Genomic DNA, 22,619 nt, shown 5'->3' with positions numbered 1-22,619 from the left:
CCTGTAGTGCCCTGAGATGGTGAACAGCTACAACGTGAGAATACCAACGCCCCTGTAGTGCCCTGAGATGGTGAACAGCTACAACGTGAGAATACCAACGGCCCTGTAGTGCCCTGAGATGGTGAACAGCTACAACGTGAGGATACCAACGGCCCTGTAGTGCCCTGAGATGGTGAACAGCTACAACGTGAGGATACCAACGGCCCTGTAGTGCCCTGAGATGGTGAACAGCTACAACGTGAGGATACCAACGCCCCTGTAGTGCCCTGAGATGGTGAACAACTACAACGTGAGGATACCAACGGCCCTGTAGTGCCCTGAGATGGTGAACAGCTACAACGTGAGGATACCAACGCCCCTGTAGTGCCCTGAGATGGTGAACAGCTACAACGTGAGGATACCAACGGCCCTGTTATGCCCTGAGATGGTGAACAGCTACAATGTGAGGATACCAACGGCCCTGTTATGCCCTGAGATGGTGAACAGCTACAACGTGAGGATACCAACGCCCCTGTAGTGCCCTGAGATGGTGAACAGCTACAACGTGAGGATACCAACGGCCCTGTTATGCCCTGAGATGGTGAACAGCTACAACGTGAGGATACCAATGCCCCTAAAGTGCCCTGAGATGGTGAACAGCTACAACGTGAGGATACCAACGGCCCTGTAGTGCCCTGAGATGGTGAACAGCTACAATGTGGGGATACCAACGGCCCTGTTATGCCCTGAGATGGTGAACAGCTACAACGTGAGGATACCAACGCCCCTGTAGTGCCCTGAGATGGTGAACAGCTACAGCATGAGGATACCAACGCCCCTGTAGTGCCCTGAGATGGTGAACAGCTACAACGTGAGGATACCAATGCCCTGTAGTGCCCTGAGATGGTGAACAGCTACAACGTGAGGATACCAACGCCCCTGTAGTGCCCTGAGATGGTGAACAGCTACAACGTGAGAATACCAACGGCCCTGTAGTGCCTGAGATGGTGAACAGCTACAACGTGAGAATACCAACGGCCCTGTAGTGCCTGAGATGGTGAACAGCTACAACGTGAGGATACCAACGGCCCTGTAGTGCCCTGAGATGGTGAACAGCTACAACGTGAGGATACCAACGGCCCTGTAGTGCCCTGAGATGGTGAACAGCTACAACGTGAGGATACCAATGGCCCTGTAGTGCCCTGAGATGGTGAACAGCTACAACGTGAGAATACCAACGCCCCTGTAGTGCCCTGAGATGGTGAACAGCTACAACGTGAGAATAGCAACGGCCCTGTAGTGCCCTGAGATGGTGAACAGCTACAACGTGAGAATACCAACGGCCCTGTAGTGCCCTGAGATGGTGAACAGCTACAACGTGAGGATACCAACGGCCCTGTAGTGCCCTGAGATGGTGAACAGCTACAACGTGAGGATACCAACGGCCCTGTAGTGCCCTGAGATGGTGAACAGCTACAACGTGAGAATAACAACGCCCTGTAGTGCCCTGAGATGGTGAACAGCTACAGGAGGATACCAACGGCCCTGTAATGCCCTGAGATGGTGAACAGCTACAACGTGAGGATACCAACGCCCCTGTAGAGCCCTGAGATGGTGAACAGCTACAACGTGAGGATACCAACGGCCCTGTAATGCCCTGAGATGGTGAACAGCTACAATGTGAGGATACCAACGCCCCTGTAGTTCCCTGAGATGGTGAACAGCTACAACGTGAGGATACCAACGCCCCTGTAGTGCCCTGAGATGGTGAACAGCTACAACGTGAGGATACCAACGCCCCTGTAGTGCCCTGAGATGGTGAACAGCTACAACGTGAGGATACCAACGCCCCTGTAGTGCCCTGAGATGGTGAACAGCTACAATGTGAGGATGGGCAGATACAACTGATTATTTCTTCACTCTCTCGCTATCTCCTCTCCTCGTCTAAAAAGACTTGTCATCTTCCCATCCAGCATATACCACCACTCTAATTCCTAACTCCCAAGTGTGTGTGTGTGTGTGTGTGTGTGTGTGTGTGTGTGTGTGTGTGTGTGTGTGTGTGTGTGTGTGTGTGTGTGTGTGTGTGTGTGTGTGTGTGTGTGTGTGTGTGTGTGTGTGTGTGTGTGTGTGTGTGTGTGTGTGTGTGTGTGTGTGTGTGTGTGTGTGTGTGATTCATAACCAAATCTAACATCCTCCTCCCCTAAAAACAGACCAACAATCTCCTCTATTTACAAACTCCAACCAGCAGACTACATCATCCAATTACAATCACCCCATAATACCCCACTATGCCCAATTACTTATGCCCCAATCTCTCTTCAACAGCCATACTGCCCACCTACACTCAGCTATGCCCTTTCACCAGACTCTACCCTCACCCAGTTTGCTCAATCCCATCCTGTTATCTCCCTATAATCATGCTGACACTAAGCCCTACAGATGTAAGATCTTAATATAACCCATTTTGCTGCAGCAGGAAAATAATCATGCAGCAACAGGAAATGTGAATTATTATGTGGATTATAATTAATGGACCTCTTTTTTTAGGGGTTGATAGGTTTTTCGTTATTGGAAATCAAGTCTGACATTTTAAGTGGAAATGACCAACTTCAGAAGCCTTTTTATACCTTGAATACACTACTGTGCAGGAAATGTCTCAGCAACAAGAGAGTGATCAAATTAAGATCCTTCATCTGTATGTCAAAATGCCCCCCCCCCCACACACACACCCCATGTCCCTCTCACCCTCCAGACCCCTCTATCTCCACCGTGCAGACAGTCTACACTGAGCACAAACACCCAAACTCTCCCTCTGTGCTCTTTTCCCCATCTTTGATTTTCTGTCCATCAAGGGGGCGTGGATTAGCGCTCTCTTGTTTATCTGCTCGTCAGTTTTATCTATCTATCACAGAGCCATCCGCTCTGGCCCCCGCAGCCCGGCCACTGCATTAATCCCATATCAGCCGGCCAACCATCCATCACGCTGCTGTCTATAACGTCAGATCCATCATCCGCCCATCTGTCTCCAACTGTCCCATACACAGGGATGATATCCACGCAGAGGGGCCGCAGGGAGAGAGGGAGAGAGGGGAAATAGAGGGTGGTAGAGTGAAATTGAGAGAGAGAGGAGAGTGAGGAGTTAGGAGAGAGGAGAGAGGAGAGAGGAGAGAGGAGAGAGGAGAAAGGAGAGAGAAGATAGATAGATAGATAGATAGATAGATAGATAGATAGATAGATAGATAGATAGATAGATAGATAGATAGATAGATAGATAGATAGATAGATAGATAGATAGATAGATAGATAGATAGATAGATAGATAGATAGGGAGAAATGTAGAAATAGAATAAGGGACAAATTGAGAGAGAGTGAAGGATAAAATGACACTCTGCATCCCCTCCCCACCCCCCCCTCCTTCTTTCCTTCCTTACCTCCTTCCCTCCTTACTTCCCTCCCTACCCCCTCCCTCCTTCTTTCCTTCCTTACCTCCTTCCCTCCCTCCTTCCCTCCTTACTTCCCTCCCTAACTCCCTCTTGTCCTGCTGACAGGATTCTCTTCATGTCACTACATGCTTATTACCCATTCCGTTTGTTTCCCTGTAATTTGTTTGTTTTCCTCGCCTTGCTAATTCCAGCCTGTGGGAAGAGTGCCAGGCTACCAGCGCAAGCTAGTACACCGCTGAGGAAGAGGAGGGGTCATACACTCCCCATAAACTCCCATAAAGCCCTGGTGCATGCTGGGAGGATCCCTGGCCCCTCACTTTTCAGTAGAACGGTCACTGCAGAGCAGGTATAGGCTGGGGATATTGTCTAAAGCCTCCAGCTTTAAAATGGCTCAATATCTGGGTTCATTCAGGGTCGTTTGTACTTCCATCCATATCTGCTAAAGTGGGGTGAGTGAGAGGGCATGTGTGCTCAGGAGTGAAGGTGAGTGGAGGGCGAATGCTAGGACAGAGACAGGATGTGGGAGTGGACAAGGGAGCATGTTAGTGCACTCAGGGGCAGGTGAGAGTACACAAGCAGGAAGAGGCTAGATGTGCAAACAGGCAAGTGAGTGCAAAGCCATATTAGTTAGGGTACACTTTGAGTATACAGTGGCATAAGCTAGTGCGAGGTTAGATGATTGTTCATGTTAGTAGACAGATGGTGGAGGAGCAGAAGACGAGGGTATTGAGTGGCAGCCAGGTGAGTGAACGATGCAGCAAACACATGCCAAGAAGTAAGTGCAGGCTAGAATAGAGGCAATAGGTGCACAACAAGCATACAGTTAGACCAACATAAGATCCTGGGTGTATAAAGGACACAAGGTTAGTGGTTAGTGTACAAAGGGTCAGAGTGACCATCAGTAGAAACGATGCTAGAATAGCCCTGTTAAAAGTCTTATAATCGCCTCAATGCAATTACAGAGTGCCAACCAATTATACACTGGCTTCATATTTTTCTCTGTAAATCCACAGCAGTCAGTAGAGCATGTTCTTACATACCTAGTACCAGTTCCTTACAGAAACTGTCGCCTTCGAGTTCTTCCCAGAGTTATACCTGATATGGGTTAGGTGTTGCCCCTGATATTAATGTTACTGTCGGCTACATGGTCATTATAAAGTGGGATTTGGAACTTACTGAGTAATTAATAAGAACTTATAATTTACTTCGGATTTTATTATGTATATGTATAATAACTGTAAATAAGAATTTGTTTATAACTGACTTGCCTAGTTAAATAAAGGTTGAATAAAATCTGAAATATGAGCTCCTACTGTTGGTAGAGCTTTAATCCCCAAACTCATTCTTTTGGAAAGGAACAACAAAGGAAACCCCTGAATGAATGTATGATTTAAAACCAACGCCAGTAGGATACCTTTTGATAAAGGCATCTAGACATGTAAGTCCTTAAGCCTTGTGCCGTCTATAGTGAATATATTTCCGTAGAAATAGGAGGAATGTATAATAATGATTATTAAATTCAAAGCAAGGTATTTCCGTAGTTATCTAATGAAAATGGTGCTGTAACCCAGCAAGGACACTGCATATCATACGGTCAAGGACACTGCATATCATACGGTCAAGGACACTGCATATCATACGGTCAAGGACACTGCATATCATACGGTCAAGGACACTGCATATCATACGGCCAAGGACACTGCATATCATACGGTCAAGGACACTGCATATCATACAAGGACACTGCATATCATCAAGGACACTGCATATCATACGGTCAAGGACACTGCATATCATACGGTCAAGGACACTGCATATCATACGGTCAAGGACACTGCATATCATACGGTCAAGGACACTGCATATCATACGGTCAAGGACACTGCATATCATACGGTCAAGGACACTGCATATCATACAAGGACACTGCATATCATACGGTCAAGGACACTGCATATCATACGGCCAAGGACACTGCATATCATACGGTCAAGGACACTGCATATCATACGGTCAAGGACACTGCATATCATACGGTCAAGGACACTGCATATCATACAAGGACACTGCATATCATACGGTCAAGGACACTGCATATCATACGGTCAAGGACACTGCATATCATACGGTCAAGGACACTGCATATCATACGGTCAAGGACACTGCATATCATACGGTCAAGGACACTGCATATCATACGGTCAAGGACACTGCATATCATACGGTCAAGGACACTGCATATCATACGGTCAAGGACACTGCATATCATACGGTCAAGGACACTGCATATCATACGGTCAAGGACACTGCATATCATACGGTCAAGGACACTGCATATCATACGGTCAAGGACACTGCATATCATACGGTCAAGGACACTGCATATCATACGGTCAAGGACACTGCATATCATACGGTCAAGGACACTGCATATCATACGGTCAAGGACACTGCATATGCATATCATACGGTCAAGGACACTGCATATCATACGGTCAAGGACACTGCATATCATACGGTCAAGGACACTGCATATCATACGGTCAAGGACACTGCATATCATACAAGGACACTGCATATCATACGGTCAAGGACACTGCATATCATACGGTCAAGGACACTGCATATCATACGGTCAAGGACACTGCATATCATACGGTCAAGGACACTGCATATCATACGGTCAAGGACACTGCATATCATACGGCCAAGGACACTGCATATCATACGGTCAAGGACACTGCATATCATACGGCCAAGGACACTGCATATCATACGGTCAAGGACACTGCATATCATACGGTCAAGGACACTGCATATCATACGGCAAGGACACTGCATATCATACGGCCAAGGACACTGCATATCATACGGTCAAGGACACTGCATATCATACGGTCAAGGACACTGCATATCATACGGTCAAGGACACTGCATATCATACGGTCAAGGACACTGCATATCATACGGTCAAGGACACTGCATATCATACGGTCAAGGACACTGCATATCATACGGTCAAGGACACTGCATATCATACGGTCAAGGACACTGCATATCATACGGCCAAGGACACTGCATATCATACAGCCAAGGACAGCCAATGTGCAGAAGGTACACAGTAGCAAATGTCAGTCAGAACCAGTGAATACTCAAATGTCAGTCAGAACCAGTGAATACTCAAATGTCAGTCAGAACCAGTGAATACTCAAATGTCAGTCAGAACCAGTGAATACTCAAATGTCAGTCAGAACCAGTGAATACTCAAATGTCAGTCAGAACCAGTGAATACTCAAATGTCAGTCAGAACCAGTGAATACTCTCTGCAAACGAGATATGTTCCTCACAATGGTTCTTATGACTTGGGCTGTGAAGGTCATGGAATTTTGGTTGACATTTATTGTCCATCCAAATGACCGCAGTCCCCCTAATAGCCGTTCGAATAACAAACATGGGAAGGGAAAAAAATACATTTTCTCCTCTCCTCCGTTCCCGACTGCATATGCTGCCCTAGAAATAAAATGAATAGAACTGGCGTCCCAATTCAAGTGGGGAGGGGGCCATTGCCCAACTGAAGACTAGTTTGCAGCAGATACAGACTCAACCACACAAATGCCTGGCTGTCCCGTCTTCAGTCAGCTGTTCGTTCTACACAGCTGTTCTATGTATTTTATGACTATGACGGTTACTTCATCCATAACCGTCGGTTACACGGTTATACGGTAATTGAGCCGGACCTAATTATGACTGCAGAATGTCAATGTAGCTACAAACGACAGCCAGTTAACAATTCAAGTGTTTTTTAATGAAATACCGTATCTATCCGTATATATACCTTTTAATCTAGCCCTGTTTTGTTTGGGGTTTCTACATGAACATGGATGAGGAGGATGGAGGAAGGCTCTTTCTTTCATCTATAATGAGCACAAACAAACATCTCCAAACAAATGTTATTGTTTGACTGGCACTGCATCAGGGTAGACAGCTGTCAGGAGGCATCCTTCTCTCTCCTCAGTAGAACTCAGTTCATTAGTAAGACAGCTTTACTCAGGGTTCCCTGTTCTAGTTGGAACAAACACTACTCTGACATACTGTACCTGCCGGTACGCAATACAATTTGACTCATCATTCCGCAATACCTGTGTGTGTGTATGTGTATATGTGTATTTGTGTGTGTAAATGTGTATGTGTATTCATGTGTGTGTGTGTGTGTGTGTGTGTGTGTGTGTGTGTGTGTGTGTGTGTGTGTGTGTGTGTGTGTGTGTGTGTGTGTGTATATTGGGAGTGGTTGTATTATATCAGTTCTCTCTCATGCTCTCATTGCTTTGACTCCAATAAAGGGGTAAAAACAGCCATCCATAACAGATGCAATTACCACTGGCAAAACACACACACACACACACGCACACGCACACACGCGCACACACGCGCACACACACACGCACACACGCACACATGCACACACGCACACACGCACACACACACACACACACACACACACACACACACACACACACACACACACACACACACACACACACACACACACACACACACACACACACACACACACACACTCACGCACACACTCACACACACGCACACACACACACACAGACTGAATTAATCAGGCCTTAGACAAATAGCTGGGTAAATTCAGTGGATAACCAGATCAATACACTCAATTCATTTGAGTTCACAGAGATGTCAAATTGTGCATAGTTCCATAACACACTGATTATACAGCCACCACATTAATTCACCAGATCAATAAAACCAATCTTTCAAATAAATCAAGTCACAAGCAAAGCAATGAGCCAATTGTAAGGGGAAACGGCTGAAATGCCCTATTCCAGAGGCATTGTGATGTCCACCATGCACTCTGAGCATCAGCAACAACAAACAATAACATAGTCAAGGAAAAGACAGGGCAGAGTAATTGGTTGCATTGGATGTAAGGCCAGTGTTTAGGAGCCGTTTTGAACAGCTGTGGTCAGTGAGGTCAGAACATGACGTGTGGTCACTGGAATACCATGTTGCTGTGAGGTCATGGTAGGTTAGGTTGTGGTCAGTGTAGTTGATTTCTGGTCTGATGATCTATGACGTGCGGTTTGAACTGGTAAAGTAGAACTGGTAAAGTTCATAAAGATTGGATTGTGTGGTTATTAAACAAGGCCCCAAACTACTGTCTGTGTTAAACTATGGTCACATAACATGTCTTATATGTGTTATGTTGAAACTATATTCAACACATACTCACCTGAAAATATTAAGCCTTGAGTTCTGGTCATATTGTATGGAAGTGAAGTGCTCCACTGTCATTGTTTGTGGTAATGAGCACCATTATAATTATATGGAAAAATAGTAGGTATTGGAATTAGAGCTAAACCGATTAAGATTTTTCAACGCCGATACCAACACCGATTATTGGAGGACCAAAAAAAGCTGATACCGAATAATCAGATAATTTGTTTAAATGTATTTGTAATAATAACAATACAACAATACTGAATGACCACTTATTTGAAGTTAATATAATACATCAATAAAATCTATTTAGCTTCAAATAAATTAAACAAGTTCAATTTTGTTTAAATAATGCAAAAACAAAGTGTTTGAGAAGAAAGTAAAAGTGCAATATGTGCCATGTAAGAAAGCTAACATTTAAGTTCCTTGCTCAGAACATGAGAACTTATGAAAGCTGGTGGTTCCTTTTAACACGAATCTTCAATATTCCCAGGTAAGAAGTTTTAGGTTGTAGTTATTATAGGAATTGTAGGACTATTTCTCTCTATACCATTTGTATTTCATATACCTTTGACTATTGGATGGTCTTATAGATACTTTAGTATGGCCAGTGTAACAGTATAGCTTCCATCCCTCTACGCCCCGCTACCTGGGCTCGAACCAGGAACACATCGACAACAGCCACCCTCGAAGCAGCGTTACCCATCTCTCCACATAATCCGCGGCCCTTGCAGAGCAAGGGGAACAACTACTCCAAGTCTCAGAGCGAGTGACGTTTGAAACGCTATTAGTGCGCACTCCACAAACTAGCTAGCCATTTCACATCGGTTACACCAGCCTAATCTCGGGAGTTGATAGGCTTGAAGTCATTAACAGCGCAATGCTTGAAGCATTGCGAATAGCTGCTGGCCAAACGCACAAAAGTGCCATTTGAATGAATGCTTACGAGCCTGCTGGTGCCTACCGTCGCTCAGTCAGACTGCTCTATCAAATCATAGACTTAATTATAACATAATAACACACAGAAATACGAGCCTTAGGTCATTAATATGGTCAAATCCGGAAACTATCATTTCGAAAACAAAACGTTTTATTTCGTATTATTTCAGTGAAATACGAAACCGTTCCGTATTTTATCTAACGGATGGCATCCCTAAGTCTAAATATTGCTGTTACATTGCACAACCTTGTCATAATTACGTAAAATTACGGCACATTAGTTTGCAATGAGCCAGGCGGCCCAAACTGTTGCATATACCCTGACTCTGCGTGCAATGAACGCAAGAGAAGTGACACAATTTCACCTGGTTAATATTGCCTGCTAACCTTTCTTTTAGCTAAATATGCAAGTTTAAAAATATATACTTGTGTATTGATTTTAAGAAAGGCATTGATGTTTATGGTTAGGTACACATTGGAGCAACGACAGTCTTTTTTCGCGAATCCGCAACGCATCGATTATATGCAACGCAGGACATGCTAGATAAACTAGTAATATCATCAATGTGTCGTTATAACTAGTGATTATGATTGATTGATTGATTGTTTTTAATGAGATAAGTTTAATGCTAGCTTGCAACTTACCTTGGCTTCTTACTGCATTCGCGTAACAGGCAGGCTCCTCGTGAGGCAGGTGGTTAGAGCATTGGACTAGTTAACTGTAAGGTTGCAAGATTGAATCCCTGAGCTGACAAGGTGAAAATCTGTCGTTCTGCCCCTGAACAAGGCAGTTAACCCACTGTTCCTAGGCCGTCATTGAAAATAAGAATGTTCTTAACTGACTTGCCTCGTTAAATAAAGTTGTAAAAACATTTTCTTTTTTAAATTGGCAAAATCGGCATCCAAAAATACAGATTTCTGATTGTTATGAAAACTTGAAATCGGCCCTAATTAATCGGCCATTCAGATTAATCGGTCGACCTCTAATTGATATGTCCATTGGCAGTTGGACAGTGTGGTCAGTGAACATCATAAATCCAGTAGACGTTTCGTAGACGCTGTGGATCGTTGATGACAATAATACAGTAAGGAGCAGAAGGTTGAAGGAGAGAAGAGAGGGAGAGGGAGAGGAGAGAGGGATCAGGCCACAGGCCTAATCTCAGGTGAGAGATGCGTAGTCCCACTGTAATTATAGTTCTTAATGAATCTACTCTGGATACGCTCTCTGGCTCTGTCTTTCTCTCCTCTCTGTCTCTCTCTATACCCCCTCTCTCTCTATCTCCCCCTCGCTCTCTCCTCTCTGTCTCTCTCTCTACCCCCTCTCTCTCTATCTCCCCGCTCTCTCCTTCTCTCTCTACCCCCTCTCTCTCTCTCTCCCCCCTCTCTCTCTCCTTTCTCTCATCTACCATCTGCCTATGTGTTATGCTTTAGGTGTTTTGGCTGCTTTTATTTATGAATCTACATTGGCCTGTCACCCCTTTCTCCATGAGCTCCCTCTCTCCTCCTCCCTCTGTTCCTCTACCTCTCCCTTTCTCCTTCCTCTACCTCTCCCCTGTTCCTTCCAACTCCCATTTCTACAGACAAAGGCAAACAAACAGCTGCCGTTGTGTGTCCTTGTGGTGTCTCCTCTCTCACAGCTCAAACCCTAGCTGACACACACACACATGTACACACTCTTCAAACACATCTTCTCCAGAGAGAGTGTTGCGGACATAAATAACAGCTCCCCTCACACACGGCAGAGCTGCACAGTCCTCTGTGGACTGACTCATGTCTCAGGTGAGCACTGCTGCTGCCTTTACAGAACAGGTAACCACTCACACACAAAAACACACACACAAACACACACACAAACACAGACACACACTCCGGCGCCATGCAGGCTCGCCCCCCTGTTGATGCATTTCTCTTTATCTAGCTTGACGCCTCATGGGAGCTGCTGATTGTTCTAAGAAGACAATGAATAACTTCTGCACTAATTCCTCTGCTTTGAGAGGGTCAGTGGGAGCAAGGAGCAGTGAGCAGCCAGTGAGGAGCAGTGAGGAGCCAGTGAGGAGCCAGTGAGGAGCCAGTGAGGAGCAGTGAGCGGCCAGTGAGGAGCAGTAAGCAGCCAGGGAGGAGCCAGTGAGGAGCCAGTGAGGAGCCAGGGAGGAGCCAGTGAGGAGCAAGTGAGGAGCCAGGGAGGAGCCAGTGAGGAGCCAGTGAGGAGTAAGTGAGGAGCCAGTGAGGAGCCAGTGAGGAGCCAGTGAGGAGCAGTGAGCGGCCAGTGAGGAGCAGTAAGCAGCCAGTGAGGAGCCAGTGAGGAGCCAGTGAGGAGCCAGTGAGGAGCCAGGGAGGAGCCAGGGAGGAGCCAGTGAGGAGCCAGTGAGGAGCCAGTGAGGAGCCAGTGAGGAGCAGTGAGTGGCCTGTGAGGAGCCAGGGAGGAGCCAGTGAGGAGCAAGTGAGGAGCCAGGGAGGAGCCAGTGAGGAGCCAGTGAGGAGCCAGTGAGGAGCCAGTGAGGAGTAAGGGAGCCAGTGAGGAGCAAGGGAGGAGCCAGTGAGGAGCAGGTGGGCATGTAAAGAGTGGTCTATTAGGGAGAGGAGGTGTCTCTGTGTGGCAGAGAGCGCAGGCTGACAAGGTAATGAGGACAAAAGTGTCAGTATTGCTGCCGGTAGAGAGAAAGAGACAGACAGACAGACAGACAGACAGACAGACAGACAGACAGACAGACAGACAGACAGACAGACAGACAGACAGACAGACAGACAGACAGACAGACAGACAGACAGACAGACAGACAGACAGACAGACAGACAGACAGACAGACAGACAGAGAGTCACCAAGTGTGAAAAGGTATACTGAGGAGGAAGAGTTGGAGGAAGCTGGTACTGGACTGTCACTGATAACACACACACACCACGTCTCACACACCACAGCTCTGTTTCAACCAGCCCATCCCAGCAGCTTCATGACCATCACTGCTTCTACTCCAGCCAACACCCTCCGTCAATCTATCAGAAAAGCATAGGAGATGATTGTACAAGCTATTAGGTCAATTGATCCCTGTTTCCTTTCATCTGGCCGGGATCTACTTTTTCAGACAGACAGCTTCAGCAAGGAGCCCATTTAGCCTAACGAGTAGGAAAGCTTAACTTGGATGGTGCTAATGGTTCACCTCTCTGTCTTTCACCCTCTCTGGAAATGTCTCTTCCCTCTCACTGTCTTAGGAGGAAATACATGGAGAGACATGGGGAAATGGAAACAAGTGGAAAAAATGTGCTCTGAATCCTCTTCATTATTCTAAAAGAGATAGTTCTGAGGAGTATTTCTGTCTGTAGTAAAGCCCTTTCATGGGGAAAAATGGATTCTGATTGGCTGGGCCTGGCTCCCCATTGGGTGAGCTTGGCTGCCAAGTGGGTGGGCCTATGCTCTCCAAGCCCCATCTATGGCGGCACCCCTCCCAGTCATGTGAAATCCATTGATTAGGACCTAATTCATTTATTTCCTTCTATGAACTGTAACTCAGTAAAATCTTTTAAAATGTTGCATGTTACGTTTATATTGTTGTTCAGTATATAAGAGTCATACTTTTTTATTTTAAAGGAGCAATCTGCAGTTGATACATACATTTTGGGGGGTAGAAATCCATGATATGTACCCATTGATTATTGAAGAATATAATTTATAAATTCCTCATAAGCTTAGTTCAACTGTCATACCCCATCAGAATCCCCCAAAATATATGCTTGTTTTACTCTGTTTGTAAACAAATTAAATGTAAACAACCACTATATGTAACAGCAGATCTCCTCTTCGTCTGAAGAGGAGTAAGGATCGGACCAAGATGCAGCGTGGTAAGTGTCCATAACTTTAATCAAAGAAAACACTGAATACAAAAATAACAAAAGAAACGTGAAGAAACGAAACCGAAACAGTACCGTGTGGCGACAAACACTGACACGGAAACAAACACCCACAAACCAACAGTGAATCCCAGGCTACCTAAGTATGATTCTCAATCAGAGAGAACTAACGACACCTGCCTCTGATTGAGAACCATACTAGGCCGAAACAGAAACCAAACATAGAAATACAAACATAGACTGCCCACCCCAACTCACGCCCTGACCATACTAAATAAAGACAAAACAAAGGAAATAATGGTCAGAACGTGACACTATATAAGCTCAAAACATGGTTAAAACTACACATGTGCTATGATGGACGGTCAGTCCTTGAATCCAAAGCTCTATCTATGAATTTGGGAGTGGTAACATTTCTCCAGTCCCATCCCTCAGCTTTTTACCAAAACAGGGATGGGGAATTTGCTTTGTTATTGTTTCAACTGCTGATTGCAGCTTTAAGTAAAGAGCACCTATAGCTCTGGCAGTTCCTTGAATAGAAAACACCTTCCATAACAGCTTTCATCATCCTATAATAACATTTATTGCAACCAGCAGGACTAAGATATTTTCGTATACAGTATCATTATTCTTAACTGCTGTACTTTCATTGTGTTTCAAAATGGCCACTATGGACCTCCAACTCTTTTTCAAGAACAGGCATCTTACGAATGTAAATATATTTGAACAGTGAAATAATGGAGAGGGAGGTTGGAATAGACTGATGCTGTGCTGAACACTAAGGGCCGAGGCGGGGAGTGCTATGCTGCTGGATATACAACGGCAATAGTTGAGACCCTAGTCTGGCTACATTTGTACTTTTCTTTCCCAGTATGAATGGAATAATCAAGCATGTTGAAAAGGGCAATCAGTCTGCCATTGTGGGCAGCAGGTTGCAGGGTGGTTGTTAGGACTGGTGTGACTTACCAGAGCGCCACGCCAATTTGGAGCCAATCCACCCCCCCCCCACACACACACACACACACACACACACACACACACACACACACACACACACACACACACACACAGACACACACAGACACACACAGACACACACAGACACACACACACACACACACACACACACACACACAGACACACACACACACACACACACACACACACACACACACACACACACACACACACACACACACACACAGACACACACACACACACACACACACACACACACACACACACACACACACACACACACACACACACACACACACACACACACACACACACACACACACACACACACACACACACACACACACACACACACACACACACACACACATACACACACACACACACACACACTACTGTAAACCTGGGCAGATCCAAATGAGTTGCTTGGGTGGCTGAGTGGTCCATTGATTGGGCCTCTTTGAGTCTTTTCACAGCTGTAAACCAAGCCCCTTCACAGTCGATAGACACAACCCAAATACGGAGGGCAAACAATCCACTGTGTTGCTACATGGACCCATCAGGCTAATTCTACAGCCCAACCCATGTATGAAAAACAGTCCTCCTGACTGATGCTCTCTGGTCATGTTATAAATGAGGGTGGCTCAAGGATGTGCAGGATAGAGGGATGATGGGGTGAGGTTTAATCCCCCCTCCCAGCCCTCGCCCCTGTTCCAGATGAAGGAGGGCCTGTGTGACTCGTAAAGGCAGTGGCCCTGGGATGCTGCAGTTACAGGCTCCTACATTCAGAGACACATTCACCCAGCAACACTTCACAACACAAAGGCCCTGACTGAGCTCCAGCCCTGAACAGCCTTGACTGGGACGCCCTGTTCCCGTCGCCTTTGTGCCTCCGCACAACAACCCAGACAATTTCTGCTTGTTGCCCATTGTGTACCTCTCTCTCTCCTCCGCTCACCAACTCTCTCTCTCTTTCTCCCCTTCTTCTGTCCAATCACTCAGAAACATGCATTAACACCTACACCCTGCAAAGTGCAATCTTGTCAAATACAAAAATAAGAAAAACTAATTACAGATGCAATTTTGAAGAAAAAAAACATTTTAGGGCACAATCAATTACAATAATTACTTTCGGCGAAAGCTGTTTTAAAGCGTCCTTGTCTCTCCGTGTTTTTAGGGAGCTGAAACACATACAAAGTTGCCAATCAACTCTGCCTCCGATCCGCCACAATAACTGTCATTAGAATCATAATGGCTTTCCCTGTCAGAAGAAACCTTATCACTCTTCACGGCTGGTAAATATCCAGCCAGCACAAGATGCCAACAGCAGGTAAACACCCTGACCAGTGGGAGAGCAGGATGAGAGAGTAGAGAGAGAGGGAGAGAGGGGGAGAGGGAGAGAGAGAGAGAGAGAGAGAGAGAGAGAGAGAGAGAGAGAGAGAGAGAGAGAGAGAGAGAGAGAGAGAGAGAGAGAGAGAGAGAGAGAGAGAGAGAGAGAGAGAGAGAGAGAGAGAGAGAGAGAGAGAGAGAGAGAGAGAGAGAGGAGAGAGGGGGAGAGGGAGAGAGAGGGAGAGAGGGGGAGAGGGAGAGAGAGGGAGAGAGGGGGAGTGGGAGGGAGAGAGGGGGAGGGAGAGAGAGAGGGAGAGGGAGAGAGAGGGAGAGAGAGGGAGGAGAGAGAGAGGAGAGAGAGAGAGAGAGAGAGAGAGAGAGAGAGAGAGAGAGAGAGAGAGAGAGAGAGAGAGAGAGAGAGAGAGAGAGAGAGAGAGAGAGAGACAGAGAGAGAGGGAGGGAGAGAAGGGTGAGAGGGGAGAGGGAGAGAGGAGAGAGGAGAGAGAGAGAGAGAGAGAGAGAGAGAGAGAGAGAGAGAGAGAGAGAGAGAGAGAGAGAGAGGGAGAGAGAGAGAGAGAGAGAGAGAGAGAGAGAGAGAGAGAGAGAGAGAGAGAGAGAGAGAGAGAGAGAGAGAGAGAGAGGGAGAGAGGGAGAGAGAGGGAGAGGAGGAGAGAGAGAGAGAGAGAGAGAGAGAGAGAGAGAGAGAGAGAGAGAGAGAGAGAGAGAGAGAGAGAGAGAGAGAGAGAGAGAGAGAGAGGGAGGGAGAGAGAGTGAGAGGGAGAGAGAGGGAGGGAGAGAGAGTGAGGAGAGAGAGAGAGAGAGACAGAGAGAGAGAGAGGGAGGGAGAGAGAGAGGGAGAGGGAGAGGGAGGAGAGGGGGGGTAGAAGGAGGGAGAGAGTGTGAGAGGGAGGGAGAGAGAGAAAGCAGAGAGAGAAATAGACAGAGAGAGACAGAGAGAGACGGAGAAAGTAGAGAGACAGAAATAAAATAGAAATGTAAAATACAGCACATGATAGATAGCCAGATTGTAGGTCAGACGAGGGAGAAAAAACCCATCCTTGCATAGACACGTGAGACGTTATTTAAAAAGGTATAAAGATTACTAGCCAGTGCCCATGCACATCACATGAGAGGCAGTTGTACAGCAGCACTGCACAACACACTATGAAAAATGCATGGTGCCACGCAGTCTGTCTGTATCCATCAGTGAACACCTCAACCTAATGCAATGGAATGGACCGGAGCAGGCTGGCTAATCATGAATTCAGGCTACAGACACAAATTGACGTTTTTGCTTCTTTTATGGAATATTACATGTTGTAGTGTAACAGCCTGAATTTAAAATGGATTCAATTAAAATGTCGTGTCACTGGCCTACACACAATACCCAATAATGTCAAAGTAGAATTATGTTTTTAGAAATGTTTACAAATGAAAAGCTAAAAACTCTTGAGTCAATAACTAGTCATCCCCTTTGTTATGGCAAGACTAAATAAGTTCAGGAGTAAAAATGTGCTAAACAAGTTACATAATAAGTTGCATGGACTCACTCTGTGTGCAATAACTGTGTGTTTATTACCTAATCTCTGTACCCCACACATACAATTATCTGTAAGGTCCAGTGACACAACTAGAAAATGGCTGCCTAGCCATGGCTATCAACAAACAACTTGATAGAGCTTGAATAATTATTTAAAGAATGATGTACAAATATTGTACAATCCAGGTGTGCAAAGCTCGTAGAAACATACCCAGAAACACTCACAGCTGTAATCACTACTAAAGGGGCTTTTACAAAGTATTGATTTAGGGGTGTGTATACTTTTGTAAATGAGATATTTCTGTATTTCATTTTCAATGCATTTACAAAAATGTCTAAAACCATGTTTTCACTTTGTCATTATGGGGTATTATGTGTGGATTCAGTCTGTAACACAACAAAATGTGGAATAAGTCAAGGGGTATGAATAGTTTCTGAAGGCAATGTATGTGCCATTTTCGTAAATGATGATTAGCAGTTCAATGGACTATACGATGCAGCAGGTGTTCCACAGGGCACTGTGTTGTGTCCTGGGTTGTTTGTGGAGGAATTTGTATCAGCGTCACTTGACTTCGTTTGTATTAACATATCCATTTAGTCAGCCTTATGAGTAGCTTTGGGGGATGAACCAATTCATATGCTGAACAGGGTGGACGTTGCTATGGAAATATAGAGAGGACCGTAGGAGCCACTAGTGTTATTTGTATGAAAAATTGGTGTGTGTGTGTGCGCGTGTGTAAGAGCTAGAATGTGGATTGAATATAAACATGGCTTTATTTTCATGTAGGTTTGGATGCAAATGATTTCTTCGGTACATGTGAATATTTGACTCTTCACATATTACGTATGGCTTCTATTACGCCAACCGCCAAAACGCTATCGAAATGATTTCAGTGATATAAATCCACTTCTGATTACCGCCATATTACAACATGGGGGTATCATTAATACCATGCTAACGCCTGACTATTAATCATCCCACTGAAATCCAAGAATCATTTTTCTGATGGTGATGTGACACGCAGACAGAGACGCATAAATCCTTCTGTCTTGTCTTCAAGCAGAGAGAATGTTTGGCTTTCAACCATTTCTAGAAGGATGCCAGAGGCTTCTTGAACGCACAAAATAACCACTTTAACATGTAAAGGGATTTTAATTCCAGTGAGCCTGTTATGGGCCTCTTGTAAGAATGGTACAATACCTGCTACTTCTCTGCATATGTGTGGAGTGGACATTAAGATCCAGAAAATGGACCAGTCCAAAACTAACTTTGGCATGTGCTGATGTAGGCAAGAAAAACTGAGTGGCTGTTTCAATTATTTTGTTTGTATTATGTTAGTTGGGGGGTTCCATTTCCTCTGTGCCCTTACCCTAAAAAGATCTGTAAAGTATAGGCCTATTCAGTAGCGAATATGTTAATATGGAATATGAAGTGTGTGGTGTATAGGCTGGGCTGCGGTTTAACGAGGTCGGGGATTAATGCTTTAGTCCCACACATTGGGGACGGGCGAGCAGTTCACTTTTGAGCTCTCCTGCGCTCTAATGCGGATTTTCTTGTATAACACGCAATGAGCCCTTAAATGATAAAAGGTGTCTCTCCGTGAGACGACCTGCTACTGTGCTGCTGCTGGAAATGGGGAAATAGATGGAGGGAGGTAGTACATCACACCGCTTATGCTGCCTCTGTCTCTTCATCGCATTTTTCTTTCACATACTCTCGTTTTTTCTTCATGGGTGGTTGGGCTCGTATAGGGCGCTGCAAGCCAGGCAATTCGTCCAGGCAAGCTTACCACGACAGTTCATCGCTCACTCATACATTAAATGTATTAAGGAAGCTGGCTCGCTGTTCTTCCCATGTCATCTGCGTACACGTCAAGCCCGTGAATGGCCACAGTCCTCTTCCATTACCAGTGTCGGACACCGGCAGTCAAATTCAAGCCAAATAGCTGTCGTGGAAGTGATTTTGCGCATAACCATATATATCAACAGAACGTTGTACACTGTAGTATAGACTAGTTGTATAGACTAGTTGTATAGACTAGTCCACCGTTTTCTATTTCAGAGAGATTGAGGCTAAATAACATTCAGTGTTCTTAACATTAATTCAATTTAACAATGGTCAATTTAATTAGTAATGCATTGCACGTTGCACTTCAGACATTATGTCCAATATAAATGACCTATTAATGTCCGCTTAGTCAAACACGAGTGTACACACAAAAATAACCAAGCATAACATATCAATAAATAAAGCTCGTTACACACCTCTCCACCTCTCTGCCCGTGGTGACAGACAGATTCCACCGTCACATTCAGTGCAGCATCCCGTAGACCCAAATAGGCTACACGGGTTATAACATTAAAAACCTTGCTTCGTGTCCTACCTTGATTCCTCCAATCTCCTTCCTTCGTTGCTCAGTATATCACATTCATTCTTCCGTTCCCCTCTTTTCACGGTCTCCTTCTCCTCTGGTTATCCGTCGTTTGTCATTTCTTGGTCCTTCTTCGTGCGGATGCATAAAGATAAACAATTAATAACCTGCTATCTTCAAAACAACCACTGCGAATGAAACGGGAAAAATCCTGCCGGTTAAAAATGACAAAAACAGTGGCGGCGTATCCCTCATATCATGTTTATGCTCTCGGAATTATACTCATATGCGTATCAGAATAAATAGTAATGCGACCTCGCCTCATTTTAAGACATTATTTCGTTTAGGCGCGTAAAGGCGGTCCCAGTTTTCCATAATAGGCAACAACGTCTCTAGCCTAGCACATAAATGTGTGCTGCGCAGTCCGTTTGAAATGGTTGTAGATAAGCCGTTTTCAATTTGCCATTGCAAAACGTATCTCCTTGGATGTTTTCCTAAATATTTTAGGCTTCAATGGCTAAATACCTTGTGTTGAAGGACCGATGCGGTTCTAATGTCGGTGGTTAAGAAATTCCATTATAGGCTATCCACAATTGTTGACTCTCAATGCAGATATATCAAACCTGGAACCAAAACACAAATATCAAAGGTTCCTTTACCGACTCATGCCACGTAGAAAATAGCAGTCGTTCTGTCTCCTCTGTCAGTAGCCTATGTCGAAATGTCTGTCGCTGGTAGCCTACAGAGGACTTCTACGCACTCAAGAACATTCAAGTAGTCTATTCTCGCACATTTTGCATGAATGAACTAAAGATTCCAAATGATTGTGTGCGAATATTCATAGATTGATGGTGCCCCACAGCTGAGGCGAACTTCCTGAGCGATGTCAGCGGGTAGGCTAAGGTTATTTATTGACAGATGGATGTTGGATAATTGATGTTAAATTGAAAGGCGTCACGCGGCTACAAAATAACGACTAATAGTTCTGCAGAGCGTTTAGGTCATATTTCAATAACCAAACACAATTGCATTTTTCCCCCCACAAAAGCAAGCAAGTTTAGCTAGTTCATCTTTCCTGTGATGCAAATGTCATATGTCGTTGCCTGTGATGACAGACTGGCAGGCGAGGCGCGCATCTGGCTGTTCACCGCGTAGCATTCAGCGTCGCGCATATGTTGTTTATTAAAATCTCGAAATCTCCACCGAGAAGTCTATATTTCAGGTGGAGTCCTCGAGGCGATAATTAGATTCCCTAGTCGACGTTTGGTCCCTATAGACAGGCGCCACCGCGCACGCAGAAACATAAACGTTATTTCAGACTTGTGATTCTCATCTTGTTATTCATTAATTTGCAGACTACGTATCCTAGACTACGTGTTCGGGTTTATGGTCGTGGCATGGGAGGAAGCAGAGAGAAGACGAAGGAAAGGTGAGAAGGACACAGGGTAAGCTATGTATGTTCGTTTACACGAGAGCCTCGTTGAGAAGGACGCCGAGGAAAGCAGCATTGGTGAAAGAGTATTGTTTCACCGCGTGACGCCGGTCCCTAGTGAAGGCGCTCAGGACGGTAACAGGAACGGCAAGTCTTTTGTATAATAATAGCCTAAGCCTACACCCAAGTACCCCTATAAAAATGCAGTTATATACGTTATATTACGCGAATCACATTGCATGCTGTCCAATACACTATTAGGCTATTTTGTCTCCGGGTTCCAAATGAAACCAATGCCAGGCCTAACACAGTCTTGGTCTGTACTTTATAAAGGGATTGTGAAGGCTAGTAGACCTAGTAGTAGACTATGCGTGACTCGTTTACATAGTTTAGAAATCAGCCACATCAGCGAACTATGTGTTAAACATCAACATTACAATCCCAATGTCAACCAATGAGTTATAACTACTGATTTATAAAATATGTTATACTGGATCATCTATAAACTATTACATCGCATAACAGCGCTGCTATAAAGTAGGCCTTCATTTAAAGTGATCTGCTGACAATTAGTAGCCTATAGGCTCCCTTGCTTACTTGCTCACAGTGGCGCAATGTGCTGGACAGTGGCATGCCATAGCTCTCTGTTGTTCATATCAGCTGGTAGGTCCTCCATTCTGAGACCAGTGTCTGGACAGATGTCCACATTGGTTCCATGTGGCTTTACTAAACGTCTTCGCTCATTAGAGGGTACACACAGTAAGAAACTGCTGGCGGGCAGCTCAGGATGTCTCACACAGTACAAAAACAAACAACAGACTGTAAGGTGTTTGAATATGACCTTTTTGTGGGAGTAGACCTACCCTGCATCCATTTCATTTGCAGCAGCACCCTCCATAGTTTATTCAAATGACACATGACTGAAAAGGAAAACAATTCCTTTAGTTACATTAGTTCTAGAATATTTCAAACCACCTGATGGAATTGGAGCAGATTACTTTGACAGCAGTGGGTTTGGACCTGAATCAATCTGACCCATATCTGAGACATTATACAACTAACTAAAGGAAGGCTTTTTGTCAAATAGACAGTGGATTGATCCATTATGTAACCCATGCATTTGCAGTGAGCTAAGAATCAGACAGTCACACAGCTGTATATACATGGGAGAGATTGAAGCTGTGTCACCTATGGTAGTGTAATGTACTGTAGTGAGCCATGAATCAGACAGTCACACAGCTGTATATACATGGGAGAGATTGAAGCTGTGTCACCTATGGTAGTGTAATGTACTGTAGCGAGCCATGAATCAGACAGTCACACAGCTGTATATACATGGGAGAGATTGAAGCTGTGTCACCTATGGTAGTGTAATGTACTGTAGCGAGCCATGAATCAGACAGTCACACAGCTGTATATACATGGGAGAGATTGAAGCTGTGTCACCTATGGTAGTGTACTGTACTGTGAGCCATGAATCAGACAGTCACACAGCTGTATATACATGGGAGAGATT

At 45.0% G+C, this 22,619-nt stretch overlaps 1 protein-coding gene and 1 pseudogene across 1 annotated transcript in view; one reads left to right on the top strand and one right to left on the bottom strand.

Annotated features, from left to right (window-relative positions):
* The window catches only part of LOC123998934 (adhesion G protein-coupled receptor L1-like), a 255,839-nt gene extending 235,075 nt beyond the window's left edge, over positions 1-20,764 (bottom strand). Inside the window, 2 exon segments of the mRNA XM_046304189.1 lie at positions 19,684-19,802; positions 20,197-20,764. The gene's annotated coding sequence lies outside the window, so the exon portion shown is untranslated.
* LOC123998976 overlaps positions 1-22,619 on the top strand; it is an 899,899-nt pseudogene that overhangs the window by 693,504 nt on the left and 183,776 nt on the right.

The sequence above is a fragment of the Oncorhynchus gorbuscha genome, linkage group LG16 (assembly GCF_021184085.1).
Source record: "Oncorhynchus gorbuscha isolate QuinsamMale2020 ecotype Even-year linkage group LG16, OgorEven_v1.0, whole genome shotgun sequence".
Taxonomy (NCBI): domain Eukaryota; kingdom Metazoa; phylum Chordata; class Actinopteri; order Salmoniformes; family Salmonidae; genus Oncorhynchus; species Oncorhynchus gorbuscha.
This window is presented reverse-complemented; position numbering and strand designations above follow the sequence as displayed.